Below are 26,075 nucleotides of genomic sequence, written 5' to 3'. Positions count from 1 at the left end.
ATACTTATATGAAAACCAGATAAAAACTTAGTTTTGAACACATTTGAACTACACATTAAATATTACTCCAACATTCCAATATACCTTTTGATTAAGTCAGTTTCCTACTGTAATGACGTTGTTATGCTGTTAAACTCCGCAATAAAACAGGTATTCGTAAAACAAATGCATATTTTTTACTTCAATGTACAATACCTGATATGGATAACTGTAGGAAACCCACACGTGCTTTAGGGCCATACTGGTGACGAAACATCATGCATCATTCGGTTAATTTGATGGTGTGAGTCTACCATACCCGCATGAAGAACAGGAAACCATTTCACATTTTCATCATTTTGCCAGTAACGAAAAACTACCCGTATTTCATAAATATCAAGCGCGGGCTCTTGGGACCTGTTTGATGTTGACAAGTGTTTATAAATCAGGCGTTTATACATATAACCATATCATTATCGGATACTTGTTGGTGACAAATTGCACGGCGGCGAAGTAACACATTTTCCACTTATACTCTGGGGGATCGCGTTGTGGTAGATTGATGGGATAAAGACAACATCTTCCCGAAGATAATCCTTTCTTGGATTTAATTGCCTTTTGTTGTATGTATTCTACATGTGACACGTTTAGCTGGCCGTTTCTCCACGCATCGTTCCGGCATGCGGCGAACCCTTGGGACATGGCCTTACACTCCTACGACAGAAGGATCCGCCGAGTTCAAAAGGTCAGCTAACGTGTCGGATGGTTCTACAGAGATGTAATGGTAACATACATCAGATCGCCCGACTATAAATGGTGTAATTAAAACTGGTCATAATGTACTTATTTACACTAAAGTATGAATCGTCACAGCTGTGTAGAAGATACTAAATTGATTGATATTTTGCTTATATTTCAGGATTTCGTCATTACATTATTTGATTTCGTCATTATATAATTCAATTTCGTCATTATATTATTTGATTTTGTCTTTATATTATTTGATTTCGTCATTATATTATTTGATTTCGTCATTATATTATTTGAATGTGTCGTTATATTATTTGATCTAGTCATTTTATTATTTGATTTCGTCGTTATATTATTTTAATTCGTCGTTATATTATTTGATCTAGTCATTCTATTATTTGATTTCGTCGTTATATTATTTGAATTCGTCGTTATATTATTTGAATTCGTCGTTATATTATTTGATCTAGTCATTCTATTATTTGATTTCGTCGTTATATTATTTGATCTAGTCATTCTATCATTTTGATTCGTCGTTATATTATTTTGATTTCGTAATTATATTTTTCGATTTCGTCATTATATTATTTGAATTCGTCATTATATTATTTGATCTAGTCATTCTATTATTTTGATTCGTCGTTATATTATTTTGATTCGTCGTTATATTATTTGAATTCGTCATTACATTATTTTAATTCGTCGTTATATTATTTGATTTCGACATTATATTATTTGATTTCGTCATTATATTATTTGATTTCGTCATTATATTATTTTAATTCGTCGTTATATTATTTGATTTCGACAATATATTATTTTAATTCGTCATTATATTATTTGATTTCGTCGTTATATTATTTGAATTCGTCGTTATATTATTTGAATTCGTCATTATATTATTTGATTTTGTCTTTAAGCGATTTGAATTCGTCGTTATAATATTTGATTTTGTCATTACATTACTTGATTTCGTCGTTATATTATTTGATTGATTTCATTACGTTATTTGATTTCGTCATTACATTTTTTGATTTTGTCTTTATTTGTTTTTAATTCGTTGTTATATTATTTGATCTAGTCATTTTGTTATTCGATTTCGTCATTATATTACTTGATTTCGTCATTACATTTTTTGATTTTGTCTTTATGTGATTTTAGTTCATCGTTATAATATTTGATCTAGTTTCATTACATTATTCGATTTCGTCTTTATATCATTTGTTTTCGTCATTATATTACTTGATTTCGTCGTCGTTATATTACTTGATATCGTCATTATATCATTCGATTTCGTCGTTATATTATTATTTGATTTCGTCGTTATATTATTTGATTTCGTCGTTATATTATTTGATTTCGTCGTTATATTATTTGATCTCGTCATTATATTATTTGATTTCGTCGTTATATTATTTTATTTTGTCTTTTTGTGATTAGATTTCGTCATTATATTAATTTATTTCATCGTCGTTATATTATTCGATTTCGTTATTACATTATCATTGTTTGATTTTGTGTCACCAATATCTTATATTTTTTAGCTTAATCTCTGTTACCAATATTTTGTTTTATCGTTATATAATTCGCTGTTACAAATATTTGGTTGTATCCCTCTTGGTCAAGATTTCGAAACCCATGTGGGGCAGTTGCCTGGTACTGACCGTAGGCCGGTGGTTTTTCTCCGGGTACTCCGGCTTTTCTGTACCTCTTAAACATGGCACGTCCTTAAATGACCCTGACTGTTAATAGGACGTTAAACAAAATGAACCATACCAAAATAAACCAAAAGGTACCAAACTCTCTATGATAATGTAAATGAAGTACATGTAATTTCGATTGTTCTCAGGAGTCAAAATTGTTGACCGAGGCAGATCAGAACGCGTCTAAGCATTCAAATGAATCTGGTGAAGCGTCTTTCTTATCTCGATTGCCGTGGTAGCAGTATGTTTGCTTCAGGACGATTTGTAATAGGCCAATATCAGACGAGGGTCTTCTGAAATGGTCTATTTAAAGGTTCATGTTGTCAAGAGCAACTCAATTCATCACCCTATGAAATTGACTAAAGCAACATTCAATCCTTGTATGTTTGACTACACATGCATTTCCCCTAATAAATTTAAGACGTACAAGTCTTTAGTTACTAGAACTTGTCAAAGAATAAAAAATAGTCCGTCATTAGAGGATGACCAAACAGTGCTATCAAGTCAAAAATACGATTATGCAACACTCTATCAAAAACCGATATTGAAAAAAGGATGATTTAATTGATTTATTGATTATGTTTTTGAATTTAGAAATGATTATAAAAACGCTGCGCGAAAGAATAATGATTAGATTGTGGTCCCAGGTGCCTCCCACTTCGTTTCGAACTGAACAGCCATCTTTACGAAATATGTTACGGGGTTGGTTGTGACCTTGATATGAGCTCGATATCTGATTAAAAGGTCGAGTTTCATTTATTGAATGATTACTGATAGTTCTGTACTGATGGACTGATCTTCCCTAAATAAACACAGTTTCTAGTGGAGGCGTTATATTGACCGCCTGACACACGGGGACTTGACACGAATGTTGGATTTCCAGTCCACTGTCCACTTGAACGATTGACAGGATTGGGGAAGAATCGGACCGTTTAATTTTATTTTAATATATACAATATAAGACATTACTTCATATAACTAACTATGAAACGATACTCTGACAAGTCTTCAAAGACAGTAACAAAGGCCTTGTTTTATTCCTTTGTCACGCACACAACCTACTGTAGTTAAAGCTCCAACATTGTTTTCAGTTCCATGCTCGAAACAGGAAGACAATTATTCGTCGTCATAGCATCACAGATTATTTCAATACACTAGAGAGTTCCACGCATGGGAAGCCCGAGAGTTTACCATTGATTATGTCACAAACGAGTAACTGGCAAAGATGAAAAAGGGTGAAAAACATAATGGAAGAAAGACCAGAAATACCGGGGTTATATGGTTATCACGTGACTAGAAACAAGAAATTGTAATTATCCACTATTATCCGTGCAATTTCAGTATTTTCTTTTCTAAACAAAATCAAGTCTCTGGTATTTGGTGCCATCAAACGGCCATTATAATCAGCATTCTATTCCCTTTTTTTATGTAGAAAAACATTAATACGGTGGGTGAATAATGAAAGAATGATACTAATCTTATTACAATGGTATATTGTATTCTCCAAAGACATCCCCACCATTGTTGTTACTTCGTGATGACAGATACAGAGGTAGTCATGAGGATAATTCAATCTTCGTTTTCCTTACAGCGTTAGTTCAGTACAGCAGGTCTCGCTACTGTTAGCAGATGTTTCTTATAGACACTGATGGTTCTTATCTACCCTGATCATTTGGCCTTATTTCTCCAGTAGGTATGATTTGATTAAGATATGGGTAATTCATTTCCATAGTCTCCATTAATTATGATTTAATTAAGTTATGGGTAATTCATTTCCATGATCTCCATTAATTATTATTTGATTAAGTTATGGGTAATTCATTTCCATGATCTCCATTAATTATGATTTAATTAAGTTATGGGTAATTCATTTCCATGATCTCTTGAACTTAAGGACTTTAAAACATCTCTTGTATCTCCCTGATGTATACCTTCTATGGACTCGCCAATTTGCGGGTTTCCATACACACGAGCAGATATAGGAACTTTGATATTAGAAATGATTACATATAGGTACAGCTTTATATGACTGAGTGCGGAAGTTACGCTTCCCCAACATACTTATCAGTTTCTTTGTAGATATATCGAGGTGTCTACTTGTTCTCCACAAAAATATCATTTAATTAATGGACTTTAATGCACGTATTTTAATGGAAAGTGTCAGCATCGGTGGCCTTCCAAAGGCCTGTCAATTGTTTAATGGAATAACAATGTACTGATAAAGCGATGTCAGTTGAATGGCGTGTGGAAGCTTTAGAGATATCGCGATATAAAGTTGACACAGGTCTAGATAACAAACTGTTATCGCCTGATGTACCGAGGTATCGGAGACTTGTGTCCTTACTCAGACGATAGGCGAATTCAATTACAACTGACAACGATTGGAAGTGAGAATGGTGGTCACTTCCTCACCCCCTGTGGCCGATTTCTCACTACCTCGTCTCCTGTGGCAGATCACACTACCTGGCCCCTGTTAAACTTGTAGTATATACATATCATCTTACTATACCGTGTAATATTATATATATATCATCTTACTATACCATGTAATATTATATACATATCATCTTACTATACCGTGTAATATTATATACATATCATCTTACTATACCATGTAATATTATATACATATCATCTTACTATACGGTGTAGTATTATATATCATCTTACCTTGTATTATGTGTATGGAGTGCAGTATTTTCTATGTCAGTGTACGATTGTATGTTGAATTTAATAATGCGTGTCATACTATTGTATAATACGTGAGAACCGCGTGACGCCAATGATACTGTATGTTATAAAGTGTAATCATATGGTATTAAAAGTGTAATACTTGATGTTGTTGTATAGTAATGGATGGGTAGTGCAGTAGTACCTATGTCAGTGTATGATGAATGTAATAGTGTGTATGATACATTGTATGATATGTCATAAAGTGTTGATTACCATGTATTAAACTGTATGTAACCTCTTGTTTCACACAATTGTGATTCTGAGTTTGTGAATAAATCTTCAATCTTGAATGCAAGTAGGACAAATGATCGTTATTGTGGAAAATTAATTTGAATGTATAGTAAATCAAACTATGATGTATGAATCTACACCACAGATCTACACTAACTCAAACTATGATGTATGAATCTACACCACAGATCTACACTAACTCAAACTATGATGTATGAATCTACACCACAGATCTACACTAACTCAAACTATCATTTAAATATTGAAATAGGCTGTCACTCAAATAAATATTGAAATCCAATGTCACTCAAATAGATATTGAAATCCACTGCCACAAATGTATTTTCCATTGCCGACGTTACCGAGAGATTTTACCGAATGTGTTCCAAATTTAGGCCTTATCTATTATTAATGCTACTGTGAACTGCTGTTTGTTTGTCTTGTTTATTGTTTATGATCACCAAAGTACACAAACACGTGTCATTATAGAAAGAAAAACGAAACTCTGTTTCACCACGTGGAACAGCAAATGGTTTCACCTATACCGTTGAGATTGCAATCGGGACATGTCCTAAACCATGAAAAATCATTATTGAAATATATAGGGGGGGGGGGGGGGGGGGGGGGGGGGGGGGGGGGGGGGGGGGGGGTTAACTAAATATATAAAGGTGATCTTTTCAGAGATAACTTTTTGATGTTGATATAATTTGGCGTCCTACTTCCAAAAACTATCTCAAGAAAGTTTGGTTGGGATTTTCTTTCTCTTTCTTTTCACAATCATTAAATTGTTAAAAAGTGATTTCATGGAATGTATAATAAGTTCAATTAACAATAAAAATATCTCCATTGATATACACGAAGTATCGGAATTGATGAATCACGAACAACAACTCGTCATACGTGTTGTATCTGTCAACCTGTAAGGAAATCTGAAATGCTGTGGTACTATTGTGATTAATCCGTGTATTGCCAGGTATTCATTAATAATCACTTTAGCAGCTTCAATACAAGTGATTGATTAGTATTGTTTAATGTACCATGATAAATATGTCACTTTTATTGACACGTCTCTAGTTCCTGCCCCCCCCCCCCCCCCCCCCCCCCCCCCTCCTCTTTACCTTTAATTAATCACTGGCTGCACTCCCTGCATTATGACTATACAATACTCAGTAAAATCGGGATTGGGGGAAACTCTGTAAAGAATAAGTTAGATCTCCCGTTGTTGGTTATTAATCAACATTCTCATAATAAACCCTGATAGAACACGAACGGCCATGCGCGGACAATGGACATCATAAATGAGTATGGCGTTCTGTGTGTTTGATATTAAAGCCAATAATCGTATAACATTATTCGATTTCTGATGTAAAACACACGAATAAAAACATGTTAACAATGAAGCTAGATCCCCCTCCCCCTCCCCCCACTCTTTGGCGCTAAAAAGGATTGGTACCTTCGACTATTTTTGTAACAGTATAACATTGTTCAGCAAAGTTCTGTTTGCTGACTGTTGACTAAGTGTTAATTTGAAGTTTGAAGTCACAAGTTCTCGCAGATTGGGTAAGGCAATGGTGGTCAACTTAATCATACACATGTTCTTCACTAGCTCCGAGAGAATGTCGCCATTGTTAATAGAATCGTCCCACTACGGACATCTCCTTGTATTACAGATATAAAAAGTACAATGCGATATGTCCCACTGTCCTGTGACTTAAGTTTACATTTCCTTATTTTCTATTTTCTGAATGGTAACACCCTCTAGTCCTTTTGTCTTCATATAAATCTATAGAATTACCTTTTCGCTTACATGATCTTTATTGTGACGAATGCTATCAGCAGCTCGGGGTTACAGCCCACGTGAACATCTGGGAGACCGACGTGTCCTCTCTAGAGGGTAACTAATACAAGTATATACATATATTAAGGACTACTATCTGGGGTACTGTCGTTCTCTGCCGTTAGCATATATATGCATTAGTTCTTCATACTTAAACAATGTAGCTCTATTCACTGTCCCCCGTGTGGAATTTGTGTTACCGACGGACACACTACCCCTGTCCCCGTGTGTTACCGACAGACACACTCCCCCCTGTCCCCGTGTGTTACCAACAGACACACTACCCCCCTGTCCCCGTGTGTTACCGACAGACACGCTACCCCTGTCCCCGTGTGTTACAGACAGACACACTACCCCCCTGTCCCCGTGTGTTACCGACAGACACACTACCCCTGTCCCCGTGTGTTACCGACAGACACACTACCCCTGTCCCCGTGTGTTACCGACAGACACACTACCCCCCCTGTCCCCGTGTGTTACCGACAGACACACTACCCCTGTCCCCGTGTGTTACCGACAGACACACTACCCCTGTCCCCGTGTGTTACCGACAGACACACTACCCCTGTCCCCGTGTGTTACCGACAGACACACTACCCCCCTGTCCCCGTGTGTTACCGACAGACACACTACCCCTGTCCCCGTGTGTTACCGACAGACACGCTACCTCCTGTCCCCGTGTGTTACCGACCGACACGAACCACCCTGGTCCCCGTGTGTTACCGACCGACACGAACCACCCCTGTCCCCGTGTGTTACCGACCGACACACTACCCCCCTGTCCCCGTGTGTTACCGACAGACACCTACCCCTGTCCCGTGTGTACGACGACACCTACCCCTGTCCCCGTGTGTTACACGACAACCGTCCGTGTTACGACCGACACACACCCCCGTCCCCGGTGTTACCGACACGACACACACCCCTGTCCCCGTGTGTTACCGACAGACACGAAAACCCCTGTCCCGTGTGTTACCGACGACACACTACCACCCTGTCCCGTGTACACAGACAGAACATGAACACAGCCGTGGTAACGACACAACAAAACACACCTCCGAGACCAAAACAGAAAAAACAAAAAAAACAAAAAAACAAAAACAAAAACAAACAAAAAAAAAAACCCCACCCCCCCCCCCCCCTGTCCCCGTGTGTTACCGACCGACACGAACCACCCTGGTCCCGACACGCTAACTATTAACGCCAGGGTCATTTAGGACACACCTTCTAGGTTAACAATTATTACAAAGTCTCCTCTATTATTACATGTTACAAAGTTAGGACGCAGACACAAATGTGTTGCGGACGCATGTGAATGGACGCATGGACAGACCAGTCACTATGTGGCGTGCCCCGACAAAAAATCCAACTGTAAATTTATTGATTATTTTCAAATTACCAACACTGGATGTACTATTGAGGACAATGTAACAAGGTAAGACATCATATGGCTCATTAACTACACATGTATTACCTTTCAGACGGCGCCCCTCTGGTGTCCATTTACACTGGGTATGGTAAGAGAAACACATGCTTTATTCCCCCCACTTAGTAGATTACCATTATATGTAGGGATGTTGGAGCGGAATAGTAATGGAATTCGGAGAGAGAGAGGCTGCGGTCAATGTCTCACCAACTATAATACAGACTAACAGATACAGACTAACAGATACAGACTAACACATACAGACTAACAGATACAGACTAACAGATACAGACACACAGATACAGACTAACAGATACAGACTAACAGATACAGACTAACACATACAGACTAACAGATACAGACTAACACATACAGACTCACAGATACAGACTAACACATACAGACTAATAGATACAGACTTACAGATACTGACTAACAGATACAGTCTAACAGATACTGACTAACAGATACAGACTAACAGATACACACTAACAGATACAGACTAACACATACAGACTAACACATACAGACTAACAGATACAGACAAACAGATACAGACTAACAGATACAGACTAACAGATACAGACTAACACATACAGACTAACACATACAGACTAACACATACAGACATACAGACTAACAGATACAGACTAACAGATACAGACTAACAGATACAGACTAACAGATACAGACTAACAGATACAGACTAACAGATACAGACTTACAGATACTAACAGATACAGACAGACATATACAGACTAACAGATACAGACTAACAGACACAGACTAACACATACAGACTAACACATACAGACTAACAGATATAGACTAACATATACAGACTAACACATACAGACTAACACATACAGACTAACACATACAGACTAACAGATACAGACAAACAGATACAGACTAACAGATACAGACAAACAGATACAGACTAACAGATATAGACTAACAGATACTGACTAACAGATACAGACTAACAGATACACACTAACAGATACAGACTAACACATACAGACTAACACATACAGACTAACAGATACAGACAAACAGATACAGACTAACAGATACAGACTAACACATACAGACTAACACATACAGACTAACACATACAGACATACAGACTAACAGATACAGACTAACAGATACAGACAAACAGATACAGACTAACAGATACAGACTAACACATACAGACTAACACATACAGACTAACACATACAGACATACAGACTAACAGATACAGACTAACAGATACAGACTAACAGATACAGACTTACAGATACAGACTTACAGATACTAACAGATACAGACAGACATATACAGACTAACAGATACAGACTAACAGACACAGACTAACACATACAGACTAACAGATACACACTAACAGATACAGACTAACAGATACAGACTAACAGATACAGACTAACAGATACAGACTAACACATACAGACTAACATATACACACTAACAGATACAGACTAACAGATACAGACTAACAGACACAGACTAACACATACAGACTAACAGATACAGACTAACACATACAGACTAACATATACACACTAACAGATACAGACTAACAGATACAGACTAACAGATACAGACTAACAGATACAGACTAACAGATACAGACTAACAGATACAGACTAACAGATACAGACTAACAGATACAGACTAACACATACAGACTAACACATACAGACTAACATATACACACTAACAGATACAGACTAACAGACTAACAGATACAGACTAACAGATACAGACTAACACATACAGACTAACAGATACAGACTAACAGATACAGACTAACACATACAGACTAACAGATACAGACTAACAGATACAGACTAACAGATACAGACTAACAGATATAGACTAACAGATACAGACTCACAGATACAGACTAACAGACTAACAAATACAGACTAACAGATACAGACTAACAGATATAGACTAACAGATACAGACTCACAGATACAGACTAACAGACTAACAAATACAGACTAACAGATACAGACTCACAGATACAGACTAACAGACTAACACATACAGACTAACACATACAGACTAACACATACACACTAACAGATACAGACCGATAACATGATAATGGCCGAATGGTGCAACTGCTGTAGGACACTCGCGCATAAATCCCTTTAAATACAACTGGGATGATGGTAACTGGTGACGTCATGAAGGTGATACATAATTAAGTCAGTCTAAAATGTCAGTCGGTATGAAGGTATAAAACTCAGATGATATCTTGTAGATTAAATCATGTCCTTCATCTGTCATGACAACAGTCAGGTTAGTGCAGGGTTACCATGACAATTAGAGGTAGTCAAAGGTAACCTTGACGGCCACATAGCGAAATGGTCGAATACGTAACAAATGCACGTGTGGTCATAGGCATAGATTGTCGACAGAAAACTGATTCAAACATTCCCCTGTTTACAAAATTCAGGAAGAATCCTTTTTGTTCTTTTTCGGGCTATCCCCAGGGATGGTCTTAACCTTACTGTCTGATCACATTAAAAGTCGAGACTAGGTATAGAATTTATCATAGATCGTACCACTACACAATGAAGACTTTTCTTACCAATAAGACAAGCCCTTAATTTCACCTGGTATAACCTTGACGAACCTCCCCCACTCAGATTGTATGGCCTGTTCCTTAACGATTTATAATTACTTTCCTTGACTGTCTCGGTAGAATCAATTCACTCTGCCAGACAACATGTTCGTATTAAAACAAGTGTTTCTTTTGGCGTAGTTTTACGGTTAGTAATCTCTATGTGACCTCATTGAAATTCGTTTCAAACAAAACTGGAAGATAATAACAATCACTGTCGGGTACCACTAGGGAGTTCTATAAGTCTGTCAGAGATCATCTACAATTCCCGGGGGAGTCAGGACAATCAAGGTCGGGTACCACTAGGGAGTTTTATAGATCATCTACAGTTCCCGGGGGAGCCAGGACAATCAAGGTCGGGTACCACTAGGGAGTTTTATAGATCATCTACAATTCCCGGGGGAGTCAGGACAATCAAGGTCGGGTACCACTAGGGAGTTTTATAGATCATCTACAGTTCCCGGGGGAGCCAGGACAATCAAGGTCGGGTCCCACTCGGGAGTTTTATAGATCATCTACAGTTCCCGGGGGAGCCAGGACAATCAAGGTCGGGTACCACTAGGGAGTTCTATACATCATCTACAATTCCCGGGGGAGCCAGGACAATCAAGGTCGGGTACCACTAGGGAGTTCTATAAGTCTGTCAGAGATCATCTACAATTCCCGGGGGAGTCAGGACAATCACTGTCGGGTACCACTAGGGAGTTTTATAGATCATCTACAGTTCCCGCGGGAGCCAGGACAATCAAGGTCGGGTACCACTAGGGAGTTTTATAAGTCTGTCAGAGATCATGTACAATTCCCGGGGGAGTCAGGACAATCAAGGTCGGGTACCACTAGGGAGTTATATAAAAGTCTGTCAGAGATCATCTACAATTCCCAGGGGAGCCAGGACAATCAAGGTCGGTACCATTAGGGAGTATTATAAAAGTCTGTCAGAGATCATCTACAATGCCCGGGGGAGTCAGGACAATCAAAGTCGGGTACCACTAGGGAGTTTTATAGATCATCTACAATTCCCAGGGGAGTCAGGACAATCAAGGTCGGGTACCACTAGGGAGCTTTATAGATCATCTACAGTTCCCGGGGGAGCCAGGACAATCAAGGTCGGGGTACCACTAGGGAGTTTTATAGATCATCTACAATTCCCGGGGGAGTCAGGACAATCAAGGTCGGGTACCACTAGGGAGTTTTATAGATCATCTACAATTCCCGGGGGAGTCAGGACAATCAAGGTCGGGTACCACTAGGGAGCTTTATAGATCATCTACAGTTCCCGGGGGAGTCAGGACAATCAAGGTCGGGTACCACTAGGGAGTTCTATAAGTCTGTCAGAGATCATCTACAATTCCCGGGGGAGTCAGGACAATCAAGGTCGGGTACCACTAGGGAGTTTTATAGATCATCTACAGTTCCCGGGGGAGCCAGGACAATCAAGGTCGGGTACCACTAGGGAGTTTTATAGATCATCTACAATTCCCGGGGGAGTCAGGACAATCAAGGTCGGGTACCACTAGGGAGTTTTATAGATCATCTACAATTCCCGGGGGAGCCAGGACAATCAAGGTCGGATACCACTAGGGAGTTTTATAGATCATCTACAATTCCCGGGGGAGTCAGGACAATCAAGGTCGGGTACCACTAGGGAGTTTTATAGATCATCTACAGTTCCCGGGGGAGCCAGGACAATCAAGGTCGGGTCCCACTCGGGAGTTTTATAGATCATCTACAGTTCCCGGGGGAGCCAGGACAATTAAGGTCGGGTACCACTAGGGAGTTCTATACATCATCTACAATTCCCGGGGGAGCCAGGACAATCAAGGTCGGGTACCACTAGGGAGTTCTATAAGTCTGTCAGAGATCATCTACAATTCCCGGGGGAGTCAGGACAATCACTGTCGGGTACCACTAGGGAGTTTTATAGATCATCTACAGTTCCCGCGGGAGCCAGGACAATCAAGGTCGGGTACCACTAGGGAGTTTTATAAGTCTGTCAGAGATCATGTACAATTCCCGGGGGAGTCAGGACAATCAAGGTCGGGTACCACTAGGGAGTTATATAAAAGTCTGTCAGAGATCATCTGCAATTCCCAGGGGAGCCAGGACAATCAAGGTCGGTACCATTAGGGAGTATTATAAAAGTCTGTCAGAGATCATCTACAATGCCCGGGGGAGTCAGGACAATCAAGGTCGGGTACCACTAGGGAGTTTTATAGATCATCTACAATTCCCAGGGGAGTCAGGACAATCAAGGTCGGGTACCACTAGGGAGCTTTATAGATCATCTACAGTTCCCGGGGGAGCCAGGACAATCAAGGTCGGGTACCACTAGGGAGTTTTATAGATCATCTACAATTCCCGGGGGAGTCAGGACAATCAAGGTCGGGTATCACTAGGGAGTTTTATAGATCATCTACAATTCCCGGGGGAGTCAGGACAATCAAGGTCGGGTACCACTAGGGAGCTTTATAGATCATCTACAGTTCCCGGGGGAGCCAGGACAATCAAGGTCGGGTACCACTAGGGAGTTTTATAGATCATCTACAATTCCCGGGGGAGTCAGGACAATCAAGGTCGGGTACCACTAGGGAGTTTTATAGATCATCTACAGTTCCCGGGGGAGCCAGGACAATCAAGGTCGGGTACCACTAGGGAGTTTTATAGATCAATCAAGGTCGGGTACCAATAGGGAGTTTTATATATAATCCTATGTTGCGGTCGAAGTTCATTGCTTTGAAGTGTACTTGCTTTAAAACGCCTTTAATCTGTTATTTCAGATACTGCTCATGCATGCAATAATAATACTAATAATAAACCACCCACATTTTTTGCTTATTATTGTCATGGGATTTGAAACAATACACACAGTGTATGTTGTTATGTTACAGATGTTTTAGGTTTACGTGTAATGATAAAGGTGGTCATTAAGGGGTCCTATGGTTTACACTCACGACAACTAGAAGCACAATAATAAAATTACGCGGGAAATTCGTTATTCGTTAAGCCTAATTAAGTTCCCCGTCTTAGCCGTTGTCGTACATCACTTAACCGTCACCCTGACTACGATCCGCGTTCATTTAATTATAAACGATGACCTTTTTGTCCTAATAAAATAGCTGTAGTCTTAGTCGCCGGACGGTCTGGTGCCAGTTACTGTTCGATTCTGGCACCACTTATTCAAATCACGTCGTGTTTAGATAACTCTTCCTAAACGACCGACATTGTTACTGCGAATATGTCCATAATTGATTAAGACGAGCAATATTGATATAGTCGATGTTGTTGAAATGGATTTATTATCAGATTTAACTCGCTCTATAAATCAACAATCAACATCAAAACTGTGGCAATCTGGTAATGCCGAACAGAAATGAACCGACGTAGTTTCCTTTTAGCAGCAATATGAAAACCACTACGTGATAACAATGATACAAAACAAATATTTTGTAAAAATATCATCACTGTCTCAACCTAAATCTCGACAAAAAATTCAATTCACTCCCAGTAAAAAGCTCCATACTATATATATAGTATTTGCTTCTATTTTTGAATGGCTTGATAACATAGAATTGACTTCTGATGGAGGTTTTCAGTCATTCACCCAGAATTGACTTCTGATGAAGGTTTTCAGTCATACACCCAGAGTTGACTTCTGATGAAGGTTTTCAGTCATACACCCAGAATTGACTTCTGATGAAGGTTTTCAGTCATACACCCAGAATTGACTTCTGATGTAGGTTTTCAGTCATAAACCCAGAATTGACTTCTGATGAAGGTTTTCAGTCATACACCCACCTGTGCTTCACCGATTATTTTAGATTCTAGAATTAATATAGATCTAATTAAATTAGATGTCATTTCATTGCTTGTTTTTCAACAGAAGTTTTTTTTCTGAATTTGCATACTTTAGAACAAAATGAACCTATTACATAAAGATGATATACAAGCTGGTTAAAGGACAAGAGAATGTTTGTCAATCAGTAAGTGACGCACGCTACATGTGCGATAACATCAAAGTTACCAACACGACTTTTTATGGCTCTCATTAACACGCGTTTATTCTCTGTTACAGTAAACTGTCGCCTAGCATGCACATACCCCTCCGCCGCGAGATGTAGTTCCGCAACATCGAACAGGACGGTGGTCCTAATGACACAACATGAACAAGTTTGGTCGATTACGTGTGTTTACCTTTAAATGAACCATTCTTCAGATGTCTGCTCTTCTGTTTGTCTTTTAGAATATGACTAATGCTTAGTTGTTCGTTGTCAAGTAAATAAAAAATGGAAAAAAATCAACAAATCATTAAAGCATTAACGTAAGCACACATATCATATAAATAGTGCGTTTTGATAACTAAGATGAGCTTCAGATTGGCGCGTTTTAAATCAATATCATTGATACAAGGATAAATAGTTATATTTGATGACATCAGTAGCTAGGTATCTGTCGTAACATACCTGTATAATATAAACTAGTTTACAATAACACCCCATAGCCATTAATGTTAACCATACTAGGTCGCCCGGATGGACGAGGGGGCTTACTGAGGGGGGAGCGCAGAATACTCTTGGCTACCAATACTTGTTTACGTCCCATCTGGAAAAGTAACAAGGTCGCCTTAACGCGACATCTGGACCCCCCCCCCCCCCCCCCCCCCCCCCCCCCCCCCCCCGCCCCCCTCCCTTCTTTTTCGAATCGACAGCAATATATTATATCTACAGAAACAAGTAGAACCGACAATGCGTTATACCCACGTTTGCTTATACCACGTTTGACCGCCCAATTTTATCAATCAAGAATGGGATAAGATAATTTCTGCTTATTTTTCGGAAAAACATTACATTTTGAAGTTAAAATACACCAGCAGTCCATGTGGCTGTACATGTGCGTTAATTACTCCAAGTTAAAACACACCAACAGTCCACACGGCTGTAAATATGCGTTACTCTAAGTTAAAATACACCAACATACCACATGGCTGTAAATGTGCGTTACTCTAAGTTAAAATAACCAATAGTCCACACGGCTGTAAATGTGCGTTACTCTAAGTTAAAATACACCAACAGTCCACATGGCTGTAAATGTGCGTTAGTCTAAGTTAAAATACACCAACAGTCCACACGGCTGTAAATGTGCGTTACTCTAAGTTAAAACACACCAACAGTCCACACGGCTGTAAATGTGTGTTACTCTAAGTTAAAACACACCAACAGTCCACACGGCTGTAAATGTGCGTTACTCTAAGTTAAAACACACCAACAGTCCACACGGCTGTAAATGTGTGTTACTCTAAGTTAAAATACACCAACAGTCCACACGGCCGTAAATGTGCGTTACTCTAAGTTAAAATACACCAACATACCACATGGCTGTAAATGTGCGTTACTCTAAGTTAAAATAACCAATAGTCCACACGGCTGTAAATGTGCGTTACTCTAAGTTAAAATACACCAACAGTCCACATGGCTGTAAATGTGCGTTAGTCTAAGTTAAAATACACCAACAGTCCACACGGCTGTAACTGTGCGTTACTCTAAGTTAAAATACACCAACAGTCTACACGGCTGTAAATGTGCGTTAGTCTAAGTTAAAATACACCAACAGTCCACACGGCTGTAAATGTGCGTTACTCTAAGTTAAAACACACCAACAGTCCACACGGCTGTAAATGTGTGTTACTCTAAGTTAAAACACACCAACAGTCCACACGGCTGTAAATGTGCGTTACTCTAAGTTAAAACACACCAACAGTCCACACGGCTGTAAATGTGCGTTACTCTAAGTTAAAACACACCAACAGTCCATACGGCTGTAACTGTGCGTTACTCTAAGTTAAAACACACCAACAGTCCACACGGCTGTAAATGTGCGTTACTCTAAGTTAAAACACACCAACAGTCCACACGGCTGTAAATGTGCGTTACTCTAAGTTAAAACACACCAACAGTCCATACGGCTGTAAATGTGTGTTACTCTAAGTTAAAATACACCCACAGTCCACACGGCCGTAAATGTGCGTTACTCTAAGTTAAAATACACCAACAGTCCACACGGCTGTAAATGTGTGTTACTCTAAGTTAAAACACACCAACAGTCTACACGGCTGTAAATGTGCGTTACTCAAAGTTAAAACACACCAACAGTCTACACGGCTGTAAATGTGCGTTACTCTAAGTTAAAATACACCAGCTGTCTACACGGCTGTAAATGTGCGTTACTCTAAGTTAAATACACAAGCAGTCCACACGGCCGTAAAGTGCGTTACATGTATGTTTAATTTATCTACGATGTTATTGTCACTTCGCTGATTAATTTGATAACAAACCGACAGGAAATTGTCAGGTATTCATTTTGTAGTCTTAGATCCCGTGATTCCACCCGGTACTCCACATGCAAACAACTTATAAAACAGGTCAGCACAACCAGTTTGTGTAGTTCAGTAAAGAAGACCATCATTAGAAAATATGTTCAATCAATCATGAGATATTTCAAATAACTTTCTGTATTCTTTATTCCACTAATTCTATAGGAGAAACATAGTATATCATAGATTTTAGTAACTTCTCGCGATTTTATATTACAGCTAATAAGAAGAAACTTGGTATATCATTGATTTTAGTAACCCGAGTTAACTCTGGCTCGGACACCAGACATGGTGTCAGGGCCAGAGGAAACTCGGGCTAAGATTTTAGTAACTTCTCGCGATTTTATATTACAGCTTATACACCAATGATGAAGGCATTATGTTTCCATTCCACTCCTACCTGTCTAAACTAACGTTAAACCAGAGAAACACGAACACCCCCGCTGACAGCTATCGTGTCGCCATTAACCGTCGGACCAGACTGTCACGGAAGCCGTTTCTTCTGGCCAGTTATCCTTCACCTTTCCTGATGTAACTCGATTCTATGGGACGTATTTGCCGTCACTCTAATCACTGGATGGTCCAAAGTACCACAAAGTGGTCATTGCTAAACAATTAGGAGGACCAATCACCTTGTCCAATCCAATTAGCTGTAAATAGTTCCCAATGTTGCCAACACTAGTTCTGGGAAGTTGGTCTCATGCAATAAGAACGAGTTATGATACACACTGTTCCTACAAAACCATAACATATCCTTCGGGGCAGCAGACGACATGCTAACAATGGTCGACTAGTCTAAGACATAACCTATCAAGGCTACCTCCACTCCGGATTACCTGACTTCTCTCTACCCCCACTCCGGATTAGACTGATTAGATACCTGACTTATCTCTACCCCCACTCCGGATTAGACTGATTAGATACCTGACTTATCTCTACCCCCACTCCGGATTAGACTAATTAGATACCTGACTTATCTCTACCTCCACTCCGGATTAGACTGATTAGATACCTGACTTCTCTCTACCTCCACTCCGGATTAGACTGATTAGATACCTGACTTCTCTCTACCTCCACTCCGGATTAGACTAATTATATACCTGACTTATCCTCTACCTCCACTCCGGATTAGACTGATTAGATACCTGACTTATCTCTACCCCCACTCCGGATTAGACTGATTAGATACCTGACTTCTCTCTACCTCCACTCCGGATTAGACTGATTAGATACCTGACTTATCTCTACCTCCACTCCGGATTAGACTGATTAGATACCTGACTTCTCTCTACCTCCACTCCGGATTAGACTGATTAGATACCTGACTTCTCTCTACCCCCACTCCGGATTAGACTGATTAGATACCTGACTTCTCTCTACCCCCACTCCGGATTAGACTGATTAGATACCTGACTTATCTCTACCCCCACTCCGGATTAGACTGATTAGATACCTGACTTATCTCTACCTCCACTCCGGATTAGACTGATTAGATACCTGACTTCTCTCTACCTCCACTCCGGATTAGACTGATTAGATACCTGACTTCTCTCTACCTCCACTCCGGATTAGACTGATTAGATACCTGACTTCTCTCTACCTCCACTCCGGATTAGACTGATTAGATACCTGACTTCTCTCTACCCCCACTCCGGATTAGACTGATTAGATACCTGACTTATCTCTACCTCCACTCCGGATTAGACTGATTAGATACCTGACTTCTCTCTACCCCCACTCCGGATTAGACTGATTAGATACCTGACTTCTCTCTACCTCCACTCCGGATTAGACTGATTAGATACCTGACTTATCTCTACCTCCACTCCGGATTAGACTGATTAGATACCTGACTTATCTCTACCTCCACTCCGGATTAGACTAATTAGATACCTGACTTATCTCTACCCCCACTCCGGATTAGACTGATTAGATACCTGACTTCTCTCTACCTCCACTCCGGATTAGACTGATTAGATACCTGACTTATCTCTACCTCCACTCCGGATTAGACTGATTAGATACCTGACTTATCTCTACCTCCACTCCGGATTAGACTGATTAGATACCTGACTTATCTCTACCTCCACTCCGGATTAGACTGATTAGATACCTGACTTCTCTCTACCTCCACTCCGGATTAGACTGATTAGATACCTGACTTATCTCTACCTCCACTCCGGATTAGACTGATTAGATACCTGACTTCTCTCTACCTCCACTCCGGATTAGACTGATTAGATACCTGACTTATCTCTACCTCCACTCCGGATTAGACTGATTAGATACCTGACTTCTCTCTACCCTCCACTCCGGATTAGACTGATTAGATACCTGACTTCTCTCTACCTCCACTCCGGATTAGACTGATTAGATACCTGACTTATCTCTACCTCCACTCCGGATTAGACTGATTAGATACCTGACTTCTCTCTACCTCCACTCCGGATTAGACTGATTAGATACCTGACTTCTCTCTACCCCCACTCCGGATTAGACTGATTAGATACCTGACTTCTCTCTACCTCCACTCCGGATTAGACTGATTAGATACCTGACTTCTCTCTACCTCCACTCCGGATTAGACTGATTAGATACCTGACTTCTCTCTACCTCCACTCCGGATTAGACTGATTAGATACCTGACTTCTCTCTACCTCCACTCCGGATTAGACTGATTAGATACCTGACTTCTCTCTACCTCCACTCCGGATTAGACTGATTAGATACCTGACTTATCTCTACCTCCACTCCGGATTAGACTGATTAGATACCTGACTTATCTCTACCTCCACTCCGGATTAGACTGATTAGATACCTGACTTCTCTCTACCTCCACTCCGGATTAGACTGATTAGATACCTGACTTATCTCTACCCCCACTCCGGATTAGACTGATTAGATACCTGACTTCTCTCTACCCCCACTCCGGATTAGACTGATTAGATACCTGACTTCTCTCTACCTCCACTCCGGATTAGACTGATTAGATACCTGACTTCTCTCTACCTCCACTCCGGATTAGACTGATTAGATACCTGACTTCTCTCTACCTCCACTCCGGATTAGACTGATTAGATACCTGACTTCTCTCTACCTCCACTCCGGATTAGACTGATTAGATACCTGACTTCTCTCTACCTCCACTCCGGATTAGACTGATTAGATACCTGACTTCTCTCTACCTCCACTCCGGATTAGACTGATTAGATACCTGACTTCTCTCTACCTCCACTCCGGATTAGACTGATTAGATACCTGACTTATCTCTACCTCCACTCCGGATTAGACTGATTAGATACCTGACTTCTCTCTACCTCCACTCCGGATTAGACTAATTAGATACCTGTCGTCTCTCTACCTCCACTGCGGATTAGACTGATTAGATACCTGACTTCTCTCTACCTCCACTCCGGATTAGACTAATTAGATACCTGGCGTCTCTCTACCTCCACTCCGGATTAGACTGATTAGATACCTGATTTCTCTCTACCTCCACTCCGGATTAGACTAATTAGATACCTGACTTCTCTCTACCTCCACTCCGGATTTCTACCCTTTAGGCAACTCTTTATGTTTTGCTTAACTAATTATTATGTAAATATCCGTGGAATCTGACGATCTGACGAGTTAAAATCATGCGGAAAGCGGGTACGATGCATGAGTATCTCCCTTTCAGCGAGACCAGGTTGACAAGTGAGCACATGTGCATGATCGGCTGTAATTATGTTTTTAAATAGATTGGTTGACATATCTCTTTGACAAATTCAAGGATAGACCATGGTGTGACATGACTTACTCGAGGGCCACACCTTCTGTTATATACAATAATGGTAGACCATGGTGTGACATCACTTACTCGAGGTCCACACCTTCTGTTATAGACCATGGTGTGACATCACTTACTCGAGGTCCACACCTTCTGTTATAGACCATGGTGTGACATCACTTACTCGAGGTCCACACCTTCTGTTATAGACCATGGTGTGACATCACTAACTCGAGGTCCACACCTTCTGTTATAGACCATGGTGTGACACCACTTACTCGAGGTCCACACCTTCTGTTATATACAATAATGGTAGACCATGGTGTGACACCACTTACTCGAGGTCCACACCTTCTGTTATAGACCATGGTGTGACATCACTTACTCGAGGTCCACACCTTCTGTTACATGTATATACAATAATGGTAGACCATGGTGTGACATCACTGATAACCATGCCCTGTAAACTTTTTTTCCGCTATTGTTAATTAACAGATGTTTAAAATATTCGTTTGGCAGTTGTAGTCCATGAAGAAGAAGACGCTTGCTCTACTGAAGCACTTGGTCTTATTCTCTCGGTACTTCTCCACGTCTCCATGCTTATCTTTGATCCCTTTTATCGATTTTTACTTGAATTATGCTTTTATCATTATGTCGGTATTCCCTGTTGATTTTCTTACTTAGCGTAGACAAAATGTCGCGATAGTACCTCGAATGTCAATTCAGTGACGTAATAGTGGAAAATACATATACATTTTGTGGATCAAAGATGACCCAAGAAAGAAATAACGCTAAATGTCAAAGATAAAAACAAATAAAACATTAATGACGGTTTTTGCTCTTGGTAAACGTATGATCTTTATGTTTACAGCTATGGGCATGTTAACAAGGACATGAACACAGGAGAACCTGCAATATATGTTTAAATATTCATGATATTCGGCATGGAAACGAGGAAAGAAGGGCCATAAAGGGACTGGCTGACTGTGCTCGTCTTTCCGAACTAACACACATACGACATCAAACTGTTTTTGATATAGTTGTGAAATTCAATAAACATGTCTACGATTTTTACGCTTTGACAAGTGTACAGTTTTACTTTCCATGTCCTAACCTAGCAGACAAATACATTACTGGACCTGATGTTCAAACCATATTAAACCCGCCTTCGTAAACAAGAGGGGAATAAAAATGTAGGACTCATGTCTTTCAAAATTGGTCTGTTGTCTGAAAATGGTCCAGGGAATCTACAATTGAACTCATAAACATCAAAAGCATTGTCGGATGACGTCAACATGGTCGCGTGGTGCTTTTGAGATCTCGTTCGCCTTACATATTATCAGACCATGTACATTAACAATGGGTGAGCCATTCGATGGCATCATGGACACAATCTTATGTCAGGCCTACAATAATTATTGGTGTACCAAACAAGGGATAGTGCTTTAGGCGTTTCTTGGACATCGAAAATCCCTCTTTGATTTTTAAGTTAATTACGTCATATTTTTCGAGATTAACATGTCAAAGTAGACCAAATATATCTAGAAGCATCTACCAGTGACAGTAAGGCTTTTGATAGTGTTAATCATCAAAAAGTATGGTATAAACTTTGGAGAAATGGTATTAGGGGGCGATTACTGAATGTAATTAAATCAATTTACGATAATGTACGTTCCTGTGTTAAACTAAATGGTAAATTTATCCGCCATGTTCGATTTGCATGTCGGATTATTGCAAGGAGAATCTTTATCCCCAATGCTCTATTCTCTTTTTGTAAACGATATGGAAAGTCATTTTATAAATTCTAATTGTCAAAGTTACTCATTACAGCTGATTAACCTCTTTATGTTAATGTACGCAGACGATACAGTCTTGTTTTCAGAGGACGTTACCGACCTCCAAAATATGCTTGATAGTTTACAGACTTATACTCTTAAATGGAACCTAAAAATAAACACAGATAAAACAAAAATTGTTGTTTTTAGGAAAAGAAAAAAGAATGCTACCCTCTGAAAACTGGACTTTTAATGGAAACCCTATAGAAATTGTAGATAAGTTTTGTTACCTTGGCCTGATTTTTAACTTTAACGGTAGATTCACCTAGCATTAGATACTTTGGCTTGCCAAGGAAGAAAAGCATATTATCATTTAAAAAGAAAAGTGAAAGTGTTCACCCTTAATATTGAAACGAAAATGTCTTTATTTGACACTTATGTTGCATGTGTTTTGAATTACGGATGTGAAGTATGGGGACAAGCTGTTTCACCACAAATTGAAAAAAAATTCATCTTCTTTTTCTCAAAAACTTACTTAATGTTAAGAAATCGGTAAATTCTGCTATGGTCTTCTTCGAAACTGGTAGATATTCATTGTATGTGCAACGTAAAATAGCAGTAATGAAATATTGGCTGAAATTACTAAAAACCAATAATTGTGTTTTAAAATCATGTTATGATGCACTTGTCGAATTGAATAATAAAAAACCTAATTGTAAAAGTAATTGGGTTTATCATATTAAAAATGAGCATTGTAGTTTAGGTTTTGGTTATATTTGAAACAGCCAATACGTTTTAAATGAAAGTCATTTTATGCAAGTATATGTCCAGCGTGCTCATGATGTATTTATTCAAGAATTACGCAGTGCGTTTGATATATCGTCGAAATGTTATTTATACAAACATATTGTGGATACCTTCAATACTCAATTTTATCTTATTAAGCCAATTGATTATAGATTTAAAAAGTTATTGAGTCAATTCCGTATGCAAGGACACAGTCTTAATATTGAATCTGGGCGCTACAATAAAATACCTAGAAGTCAAAGAATTTGCACAGTTTGTGACAAAAATGACGTCGAGGACGAAGTACATTTTGTGCTTCTTTGTCCTGCATATTCTGAACTAAGAAAAACATACATCAAAAAGTATTATTATTCAAGTCCAAGTGTTTATAAACTGATATAATTATTTTCCAGTAAAAGTGTTAAAACTTTGAATAGATTTTGTAAATTTTTGTTACATGCCACTGCAGAAAGAAAAACTCTCCTTGTAAGTAATTAAATTAAATGTGTTTTGGAAATTATGATCACAGTTTTCATATATAGTGTTCTATATAGTGTATATTTAGAAAGTATGTTACTTATATTGAATAGTGCATGTTTAAATCATGTCGTCATACTGTCATGACGTCATAGGCATGCAATACGTAAACGCTGAATTGTTATGCATCAGTTACAAGTTTTCAAAATCATTATGTTATTCATTATTATGTGTCGTAAGTATATTGCCTGTGTTGTGCCCTCCGCCATCTTGTCATTCAAGTTGCAATATGTATACATATTATATGAATATTGTGTTATCCTATATGCTGTGTTGCATTTGGAATAAATAAATTGAAATAAATTGACAAGGTGATTGCTTAGAACTCCACAGTGAAAACAAATATTAACATATCAAATATTCCAATATCCATGTTAAGCCATTACGATGTAATTGTGTAACACAAATACAGCAATTCAATTAAAATAAGAATTGCATTTGTAAACTATTCTGCTTTGCTTGTTCTTGCTATCAAACGCGTGCCTTATTTCAACATCCGGGTTATAAAATATAAAACAGTTTGACTTGATCACGTGGTCATATATAGGGGACGTTATACTTACGAGGACAATTCATATTACCTTTACAAGTTTTGAAGACGTTCTTGACAATTTTGAATTAGGATCACTGTCTCAAATAACGTATTAAATAATTTTTTTATAACATTGTGCAGAACGAAACCAAATCATAAACTTACGGAAGCCGGTTAGTGCCACATGAATTAAACTATTTATCTCGTAATTACGACTTAATATGGTATAAGTCAAAAGGATAGAAAAACAGACCAAGCCTATATGGACAGATGTCGGTGTCGGCTTAAGTAATGCTTTTCAAATGTTAAGTTTTGCTGCAAGTGTTAAAATACATCAATAAATTCCTGTATAATTATACTAAAGCTCTAATATTTGGTTTGAGGGTTGCTATGGGGGTAAACTATTTTTTGTTAACATTTTTGTACGGCAAGTCTAATGTTAAAGTTTTGATGTAAGTGTTGAAATGCACCAGCAAACACCTTTATAACTATTGTACTAAGATTTGGTATTGGTGTTTGGGGCTTATCATTATTTCACACAAAAAGTTGCATTTTCATACAGTATGCATGTTTTAGAGCCATGTCAAAAGTTAAGATTTTCTGCATTCTTAGTATTCATACTAAGGCAATGATATCTGCTATTTATTTCCATTTTGTTTATCTTTTGTTTGAGAAAAAAAATTATAAGATAGCAAATAATACCGGTATATTTGACAATTGCAAAAAATAAATGTATCTTAAATGATGTGTTACTTTTGAATTTAATCTTATTCTGTACAGACATCACAATATATTGCAATATTTTCTGTTAAAGTATCAGTATGTTTAGGGGATAGGGCGTACTTTGTTTTGAATGTCTGAACTGGCGATTAGAACATGAAATTTGGTTTGAAATTCGAGACCAATAGGTCGCCAGTTTAAACTAAATTCCATGTTCTTATCGGTCTCTAGTTCAAACCAAAGTTTATTTTCTAATCACCAGTAGAGCCACGAAAAACAACGTACTATC

General features: G+C 38.8%; 1 protein-coding gene across 2 annotated transcripts in view; it reads right to left on the bottom strand.

The window, feature by feature from the left end:
- The window catches only part of LOC117345161, a 71,627-nt gene that overhangs the window by 25,916 nt on the left and 19,636 nt on the right, over positions 1 to 26,075 (bottom strand). The window lies entirely within an intron of this gene.

The sequence above is a fragment of the Pecten maximus genome, chromosome 2 (genome assembly GCF_902652985.1).
Source record: "Pecten maximus chromosome 2, xPecMax1.1, whole genome shotgun sequence".
In the NCBI taxonomy this organism is placed as follows: domain Eukaryota; kingdom Metazoa; phylum Mollusca; class Bivalvia; order Pectinida; family Pectinidae; genus Pecten; species Pecten maximus.
This window is presented reverse-complemented; position numbering and strand designations above follow the sequence as displayed.